Raw genomic sequence first — 9,393 nt, 5'->3', positions numbered from 1 at the left:
GATTGCTGGCGATGCGGGATTGCAAATTTGCATAATAGATTACAGGTGGAACACACTTTGAAACACGCAGCATAAATATGACCAGAATCGCAAAAGCTTCTCTCAACCAAAACTCCAAGAAGCGAGCGAGTCCATCCAGACTTCCTCAAACAGCGGCCGCACAGACAGGCAGCAGCAGCAGCAAAGCAGTGAGACTGGTGACAAGCTTGTGACGGCCGCTGCAGCCAAGAAGAACGCCCACGGAGGGAGGAGTTGGAAGCAGAGGGGGGTTTCCTGCTGTTATGGAGGAAATTACTGTTCAAAACTATTGTTTAGATGTCTGACGTCTTACTGATGCCAAAAATGAATGGTTAAAGTGACTGTTCTATCGAATTTCACAAAAAGCCGTTTATCTCTGAATAATTTTTCTGACGCTGAAACCATGCTGTATTCAACTGCTAATGCTTACATAACTACTAACTCTACAAACTAACTCTTTTAGACAGAGAAAGCACACATTCTATTAGTTCTTTTGAGATATTGTGTGTTCACAAAATCTTAGCAGAAAAGAATCCTCGGGTCTTGAAAGATGAGCCAGAATCCTCAAAAAACCCCTCTGGCAGAAGCTAACTACAGTAAAAAAAAAAACGTCTGGCAGTGAATGTGTTAAGACCTCGAAGAACACCATAGAAAAATGTATGCTCTGATTTGATATTAAAAAAACTGACATTTGGAGATTTCACTAAATGGATAACATCTGTAGCATGACATGGTTGGGACAATGGAGGCTGTAGGTCTTCTATTTTCATATGATATAAGTTATTCACTATACTGTAGCTGTAAAAATTAGCCCGCTAGAGCCTCTGAAAGACAGTAATGTCTGCCGCAGATGAGGATTAGAAAATCAGGGACCTTTTCAGGGCCAGCTCCCAGCCGGGGACAGGTCACCAAAAACGGGGACTGTCTCTGGAAATCGGGGACGTCTGGTCACCTTACTATAAGAGCGTCTGTCTGTATGAATGTCCGTCCGTATGTCCCCGTGAAAGAAAGTGGCCTGGACTCCCACCCCAAACCATTTCTCTTCCCTAAGTCTGCCATGGTCCATGGACAGTTGTGGGTCAGGAGATCATGCTGTCAAGACAATCCTCCAGGTCGTCCTCGGTCACTTCTGGTATGATTGGAGAAGCATTAGGCGGTGCCACGTCCTTCACCTCCTCCATCATCTCTGGAACCACCACCTCCTTTGCTTTCTGAGGCAATTCATCTGGAACTGCGACACTGACAGACTGCTCTCCTGAAACATCTGGAGCGGCACTCTCCTCTGCACCACCAAGAGACTGCTCTCCTGAAACATCCCTTTCTGTAAGATGAGCAGCTGATCCAACTCCTCATCAATATCGTCCACTGGCGGCTCGGCTGAGCTCGGCTGTGAGGAAATTCCCAGGTCGGTGCGGAGGCCATTCGGACCAAAGGGTGGAGGGAAGATGGCCATCTTCGGCATGTCCTGTTTGGATGCTAGGGTCATAGTGGGCAGCTCTACCGGTGTGGAGAACTGTACTTGAAGGCACTGGCCCAGAGCCGATGGGTCCACAAACACCACCGACATCTGATTGGCCGCCAATGAGTCCATGTCCCATTCCTTTTCCTCTGCAAAATGGAATTGAGTGAAATAATCTCCTGCCGACTGCAGCAGGACGTGGTAGTCCGTTCCTCTCTGAATGGGTGTGTTGTCCGCAGGCTTCGCCCTCTCCGACTCCTCATAGCGGTCCCAGTTGGACTCCAGCTTTCACCTTGAAAACACTTCCATCCCGTCATGCTCTGGCTGCAGGTCGTCCCCTTCAGCTTCTTGACCACGATGGTAGAAGCCCGCTGTAGAGGCGCCTCCCCCGTGTCCATGACCACAGTAGTGGTCTTTTTTCTGCCAGTCATGGTGATGGCCTCCTCTGTTCTTGTTATTTAGTTTGTTTACTGTATTACTTTTCTATGTATTGTAAAGCGTCTTTGAGTTCCACAGAAAAGCGCTATATAAAACGTATATTATTATTATTATTTGTCACATCCACCCTAGAAATCGCATGCGAGATTCCTTGTATTACATTCAAACTCGAGCCATTAGCCGTTTCTCAAAGTCAAGTAAGGATCCTCATGACTGAATTTCATGGATGCTACATCCGCCAAAGTACTGTTCCAAATGTCCCAATCCTACAAAGTACTGTTCCAATGTCCCAATCCTACAAAGGACTGTTCCAATGTCCCAATCCTACAAAGAACTGCACTGCGTCCTCAGGAGAGAGACATTTCAATCATGCCCATGTGTATCCTCAGCGCACGTGAATACCCACAATTCTATGCGCACGGATGAATGATTGCTCCCAGCTTGGTCTTTTAAAAATGGCAAGCAGCGAAACATCGCTGGCTGCACAAATTTACACATTTAAATCTAAGTATCTTCTGTCATTCGTAAATATGTTATCACTTTAGTGTGCCAGCAAATGTTTTAATTCCCAATTGTTTATTAATAAGCTAGAAACTTCGGTGATATCTGACGGTGGGACCATGACGCAATCACACACACACACTCGCTAGCCTGTTCGAAAGTTTGCAGTTCCAATGTGAGGAAGAACTCCTACAGAGGTAGGATATAACTAGGAAGTCCTGCCGCGGTCTGACATTGAGAAATGGCTATTGTCACCAGTGATGTCACAATTGTGTGAGGTCATCGGTGATGATGCCATTAGTGATGTCATTCAAGCAATTGTGATGTCATCAGTGATCTCATCCATGATGTCACTCAAGCAATTGTGATGTCATTGTTGATGATGTTAGTGAAGATGTCATCAGTGATGTCACTCGAGCAATTGGTGATGATGATTTGTGACAGACATTGTCACATCAGTGATTGTCACTTACGCATAGACATTGCGACATCAGTGATTAAACCGTGACATCGGGTGTCTGGGCATTGTAGAGGTAAAAGCACTCGTCTACCACCGCAGAGACCCAGGTTTATTTTTGACATTTATTTAACCAGGTAAAAAATAGTTTGAGAACCAGTTCTCATTTACAACGGTGACCTGGCCAAGAGGCCTCAGCAAGATTAATTAAAAATACAGAGTAACACATAAAATAACAGTCAACATGGAACAGCACAAGGAAGGGTACATAAGAGACGGCAAAGGCAAGATAAATAAAATAGGTATATCAGCACTAAGCACAAGAAGAGGATAGTTACTAGGTGTGCTTATGGACATTATAAGGGAGAGAGAGAGAGAGACTATAAGCTGATACAAGTTGTGTTTGAACGTGTTAAGTGAGGTGAGAGTAGTGAGTTTAAGTGTGTTTTGTAGTGTGTTCCAGTCATTTGCAGCAGCAAAACGGAAGGAGTTATGGCCAAAGGTAGTACGGACTTTTGAGGTGATGAGCATAATGAAGTTGCTGGATCTTAAGTGGTAAGTGCTGTGGGAAACGTGCAGGAGGTTGGAGAGAGTGAGATTTGCCAAGGATAGTTTTGTAAACTAGTTGCAGCCAGTGATGTTGCCGCCTGGTGTGAAGGGTGGGCCAGTCCAGAGTCCACCATGAGTTCTGAAGGGTGCACCTGTTGCAAAACAAATTGCTGAGTGGTGAAGTGTATCGAGCTTGCTGAGGAGACTCTTTGATGCCATTTTGTAGATGGTGTCACCATAATCAAACATTGGAAGGATGGTAATTTCTACAAGTGTGTTTGGCGGAGTGCGTGAAAGAAGCCTTGTTGCCAAACAGAAAGCCGAGTCTAGCTCTGACTTTAGCCAGGAGGTTATTAATGTGTGTGTGAAATGGAAGGGATGAGTCCAGGTATTTGTAGGAGGTGACAAACTCCAATTTCGAGCCATTCTCAGTGTCTTAAGGGCGCTGATAGTGTTGGGCTTTTTCTGGTCAAACAGCATACATTTGGACTTTTTGGAGTTGAGAAGCAGGTGAAGGTTGTGGAAGGACTCCTGGACAGAGGTGAGGCTATGTTGAAGGGTGGACACATGGAGGAAGGGCCATGGCAAACCAATTTCAGCAGCTGCTGGACAGGCCAATGCTGGCAAGTCTATCCAGGAGGATGTGATGGTGGACCGAGTCGAAAGCCTTAGCTAGGTCTATGCAGGACGCTACACAGACCTGTTTGTTGTCCATGGTGGTGATGATGTTGTTGAGGACCTTCAGGGAAGCAGAGATACATCCGTGGCCTGTCCTGAACCCCGGCTGCAGGTCTTGACAGTATATGGTTAGAGTCCAGGAAATGCAATTCCCGGCAGCGGTACTTCCGGCTTGGTTAGACGTTCCTACAGACACAATTGCCGTGTCTGCGGGTGGGAAGCCGGTGGAGTATGGGAGGCGGTAATGCAACATAAAGGATGCCAACTGCCGTAAAACACCAATGAAGAAGAACAGTGAGATCAGTGACAACACGTGAACACAGAAGTTACGTGTGAACACAGTGATATATCACAAACGTGTGAACACAGTGAGGCCATTTACACCTGGCGCTAACATGCGTTTTCTGTGATCAGATTACAATCAGATTGTGTTTTATCACTTGAAAGTACAGGTGTAAACACCCCCAAAACGCATTGAAGAAGGATTGCAATCTAATCGGCCAAACCACCTCCGGAGGTGGTCAAGGATGCATTGTGTACACATTGAACACAAGTGTAAATGCAATGTGTCTTCTCAATCTGGATACAGCAACTTTATGTGGATTGAGAGGACAACCATTTCTGCAATCAGATTGCAATCAGATTGCAGAAAAAGCATGTTAACGCCAGGTGACGTAAATGGAATCAGGCTGAAGTGATAAAATACAATCTGATTGCAATCTGATGGCAGAAAACGCATGTTAACGCCAGGTGTAAATGGCCTCAGTGAGATTACATGCATGAGATCACACGCTCAATTCTAGTACAGTATAGAATTGTGATCGGTGATGTCATAAATCACTGATGATGTCACAATGACAATGGTCAGTGAACGGTGAAGCAATCACTCAATCAAATTTATATTTATATAGTGCCATATCATACAGTATCAAGCGTTATCTCAAGGTACTTTACAAATAGATTTATTTACAATAATGTGTTTACAGAGGTAGTTTGCATATTAGGACCAGTCTTCACATGAAACTGTAGAGCCATTCTAAAGGCGCTGACAGGGTTCTGCGCAGCCTCAACTTGGAGCCTTGCCGCTGACTAGCAGCGACAGTGAGACTGTGCATACTCGAACGTAACTGCGTTGGCTGCGGTACACCTCTAAAACACTAGGTGGCTTGTGGTACACTCATGTCCATTACATATGACGCTATCATGTTGTTTACCAAGAACTTGGGACATTTTATTGTCCCTCCATTTCAAAACTCATTCCGGTGAGCCTGCAGAAGGCTTTGCTAGATGAGGGACACACACTGTTAAATGAGGAAATGCCATTTCCTCATTCCTCACAACAATTACGTCAGCGGATATGTGTGCGGCCCAAGGCAACGGCCAATCACAGCTCTCGTGCTGGTCACGTCACGTCTGCATTGACGCCGCAAAGTCACATTTTCAAGGAGCTGCACGCCCCCCTCCGCCGAGCTGCGCCGGTAGTCGGTGTAAGTGCCAAATGTGTTCTGGTCATATTTGTGGTTGATTTTGTGCTGTCATATCTTTACTTGTCCATGTGGTGTCGCTGTGCCATGTTACCAGGTTTTCTACATAGGTGCTGCCTTCACCTTGGCTCGCTAGGTGTTTGGCCCGGAAGGGCAAAGGGTTTTTGACCGCTTAGCAACGGCGCGACATTTGTTTGGTGTGCTTTTCTTTTCTGTTTTTGGATCACAAAATGGACCGTATTTACCTTGATGCACTGGAGCCAATAAATCCACGTTTTCACCTAAGGGACTGCTTTGCTCAATTTCCTACACAACAAATCTCGTATGTATGTAACATCAGCTGCAGCGAGCGCGTCACCCAGGTCATCCGCGGTTAGACACCTCAGTAGCTTACAGTAGTAGACTGGGCTCCTTCAACAGTCGGCGCTGGCGATTTCACGTAGGCATAAAACCAGTTTAACTCAGACAGGTAGTAAAGCATTTCATCACAGCGTCCCTGCCAAATGGAATGTAAGAGATGCTATACCATGTCATTGCCAAGAACTGCAGAATACCGAAGATGATGGCCAGCCCCTTTTTATGCCACCAAAACACTGCACAAAGTGTTAAGATAAGGCAGAGCAGCATAACAATGGTTGCTATTATTCTTGTTGGTTCGAACATGCGCTTCAGCTGTTTTAATGGTCCCATTAGGAAGCAGGTGCTGGAAAGTGCTGCGATGTTCCCTAGTGTGTAGAAGACGGCAAAGAGCTTGACGCCATTGGGAAGGAACAGCAATGCTGTGCCAAACATTGAACACAGTACGCCTGCAGCATAGGTTATGACAAACCATTTCACCCTGGTGCTGGAGCTGAGAGTGGAGTCATCAAGGAGCTGTGCAGTGATACCCAACTCTTCATTTTCCTCTTGACCGCTTATCAGACGACGAAGCTTGTCCATCATTGAGAGCTAGCTGGCAAATATTAGATGAAATTACCGTCCGAAACTCGGAAATTTCCTACCTCCTTTACTTCTAACGTTAATATTTATGTGGCGTTACTGCAATTTTGCTCACACAGTTACAATGTTATGTTTTCTTTCACTACTAATTAACTAAGGGAAGATGTCACTTATGCATAGACATTGTGACATCATCAATGATGTCATAAATCCTTCCCTGCAGATGCTTTAAGTAGGACTGTCTCACAACTGATGATGTCAGGGAACCGAACGACGAAGGCCATTAGAAGAAGAACTGATGTTGAGGGACAGAATGCAGGGAAACAGTGGATGCATAAATCCAGGAGGAAGTAATGCAACATAAAGGATGCCAACTGCCATAAAACACCACAGAAGAACTGATGTCAGTTATGTCAAAAATCTTCCCTGCTGAGGTTATAAATTCCACAACTTTTGCTCATAGCCCAGAGCCTTTTGAAGTACTAGGGATCTCGCGCGTTCGATTCATAGGCTCGCCCGCTACGCGGCCTCGCCCGTCCTGCAGCTCATGAAGCTGGCCCTGTAGCTCGCATTTCGCAGCTCGGCTGCTGTGTGGCAAATGAGACCAGCATCACTGATGATGTCAGATTTATGACATCACTGATGTCAGTGGGATTTCATCAGTGGGATTTATGAGGGATTTATGACACTGATGATGTCACAGTGGGATTTATTACATCACTCATGATGTCACAGTGGGATTTATGACATCACTGGGATTTATGACATCACTGATGATTTCACTGGATTTATGACATCACTGATGATGTCACAGTGGGTTTTATGACATTAGGATTTATGACATCACTGATGATGTCACAGTGGGATTTATGACATCACGGATGATGTCACAGTGGGATTCATGACATCACATTGGGACAGAGAAACAGAGAAACAGACAGAGCCCCAGCTCTCATTTATATACTGATGATGATGGTGTCAAACAGCAATATCAGGCAATCATGCTTAATGTCACGTTGGATGCCGTGGTATCGGGCAAGTACAAGTACAGTAAATGAGGCCAGTATCGGACCCGGTATCGGTGCATCCCTAGTGAGAAAGGTTGAAAGCTTTAGCTCCATTTGTACTGAAAGAGCAGCACCCTCTTCCTATTTTGTGCTGTAAATGTCCTGCCAAATCTGATGGTTTCCCACCAAATCTGACCCAGTGACACACAATACAAGATTTCAGTGTAGAAACTCATAAAGGCTGAGAAACGTCTTGCTGGTGGTCTCAGTTTCTGATACTTCTACTAATGTTAAAATGCTATACATAATGTAACATACCCTAAAACAGTCAATTGATCACTATTGACCTGAGCAGCATTTTGCCCGACTAAACTGTGCTCACTTGGCTGTTGAAGGTCTTACTGCATGTGGTCATATGAATGGATGGGCAGCACAGTTTCAGAGGGTCCTGATCCTTACCCATTGTCTGCCAAAGGCTTTTAATGAGCGCAATCTGTCATTGTCTGATGAACAAGGCTGGTCAGTCCTTTTTAATAGGACCTGTGTCTCTCTGCTCTCTCGTTGGAGAGAGATCCTTTCCTTGGAGATTTCATTTTATACTCTCAGCGTTAATTGAATCTTTCTCAGTCAGACTCTTAACTTGCCTGGGTCCACTCCAGAACTTCCAATCCGCCCACTCCACTGAGTTTAGTTTTGCTGCTTCTGGTCTGGCATCGTGATATGCAACAGCGATTTCCTCTGTTGAACAAACGATTAGCCAATCAGTGCTGAGGGGGGCTGATGATTAGCCAACCAGTGCCAATAAACAGCAAAACGGGCAGAACTAATGCCGTTGTTAAGCAGTTGTCAAATGCGCAGAGGAGTATGGTGGTTGTCAAGTGTGCCGAGGAATAAGTCAAGTCAAGTTTATTTGTATAGCACATTTCATACACAGAGGCAATTCAAAGTGCTTCACATAAAATGGTTGACAGGAAAATAAAAGAATAAAAGAAGAGAATAAAATGGACATTTAAAAGCATCACAACAAAACTTTAAAAAAGAGTATAAAAAGTGCATTAAGCAACAGGCGCAGCAGTTGCAAAAAGAGCTAAAAACTTATAGAGGACTCATTGGGTTTGCATAGTAGCTGTCAGCAGTTAAAAGCGACGGTAAACATAAAAGTCTTTAGTCTATTTTTAAAAGTAAGTAAGGTTTGGGCAGATCTGAGGTCTTCAGGCAATTTGTTCCAGCTAGCAGAAGCATAGTGGGTAAATGCAGCCTTCCCATGATTTGATTTGATACTAGGGACAGTTAATAAGCTGGAACCTATTGACCTAAGAGTTCTAGACGGTTCGTAGCGTGGGAGCAATTCAGCTATGTATTTTGGGCCTAGGCCATTAAGTGATTTATAGACTAATAACAGTATTTTAAAATCTATTCTATGACACACTGGCAACCAGTGTAAGGACTTAAGAACTTGAGTGATATGATCAGCTTTCTTAGTCTTCGTTAGAACTCTAGCAGCAGCATTCTGAATGAGTTGAAGTTGCCAAAGTTCTTTTTTGGAGAGACCAGAGAAAAGGCTATTGCAGTAGTCTAACCTACTATAGATGAAGGCGTGAATTAGTTTTTCTAGATCCTGTCTGGACATGTATCCCCTAATTCTTGCTATATTTTTAATAACAACACTGGAGTCCGTGATAGATGAGATAGACGCTGCTGTCGGGGCTGTTTTAAATAAATTAAAAGTTTACTTTACATTGAAAACCCGAATGGCACTCTGCTTTGAAGGCATTTATTCAAAGGGGAGACGTCTTTTTTTGCATTCTCCCGACTGGATAAACTAATATTAGATTATATTATGTTGGTCTCTTGTGATTGGTT

The 9,393-nt window shown here is 44.4% G+C and overlaps 1 pseudogene across 1 annotated transcript; it reads right to left on the bottom strand.

Annotated features, from left to right (window-relative positions):
- Positions 1 to 6,040: 6,040 nt before the first annotated feature.
- On the bottom strand, positions 6,041 to 6,523 carry LOC310784383 (vesicle transport protein SFT2A pseudogene; annotated as a pseudogene). Its single transcript has one exon. The product of its transcript is annotated as a vesicle transport protein SFT2A pseudogene (transcript).
- Between the last annotated feature and the right edge of the window lie 2,870 nt (positions 6,524 to 9,393).

Source organism: Poromitra crassiceps (genome assembly GCF_964638095.1).
Source record: "Poromitra crassiceps genome assembly, chromosome: 1".
Taxonomy (NCBI): Eukaryota; Metazoa; Chordata; class Actinopteri; order Beryciformes; family Melamphaidae; genus Poromitra; species Poromitra crassiceps.
The sequence above is the reverse complement of the archived record's forward strand: the minus strand, read 5'-3'. Positions and strand labels throughout refer to the sequence as shown.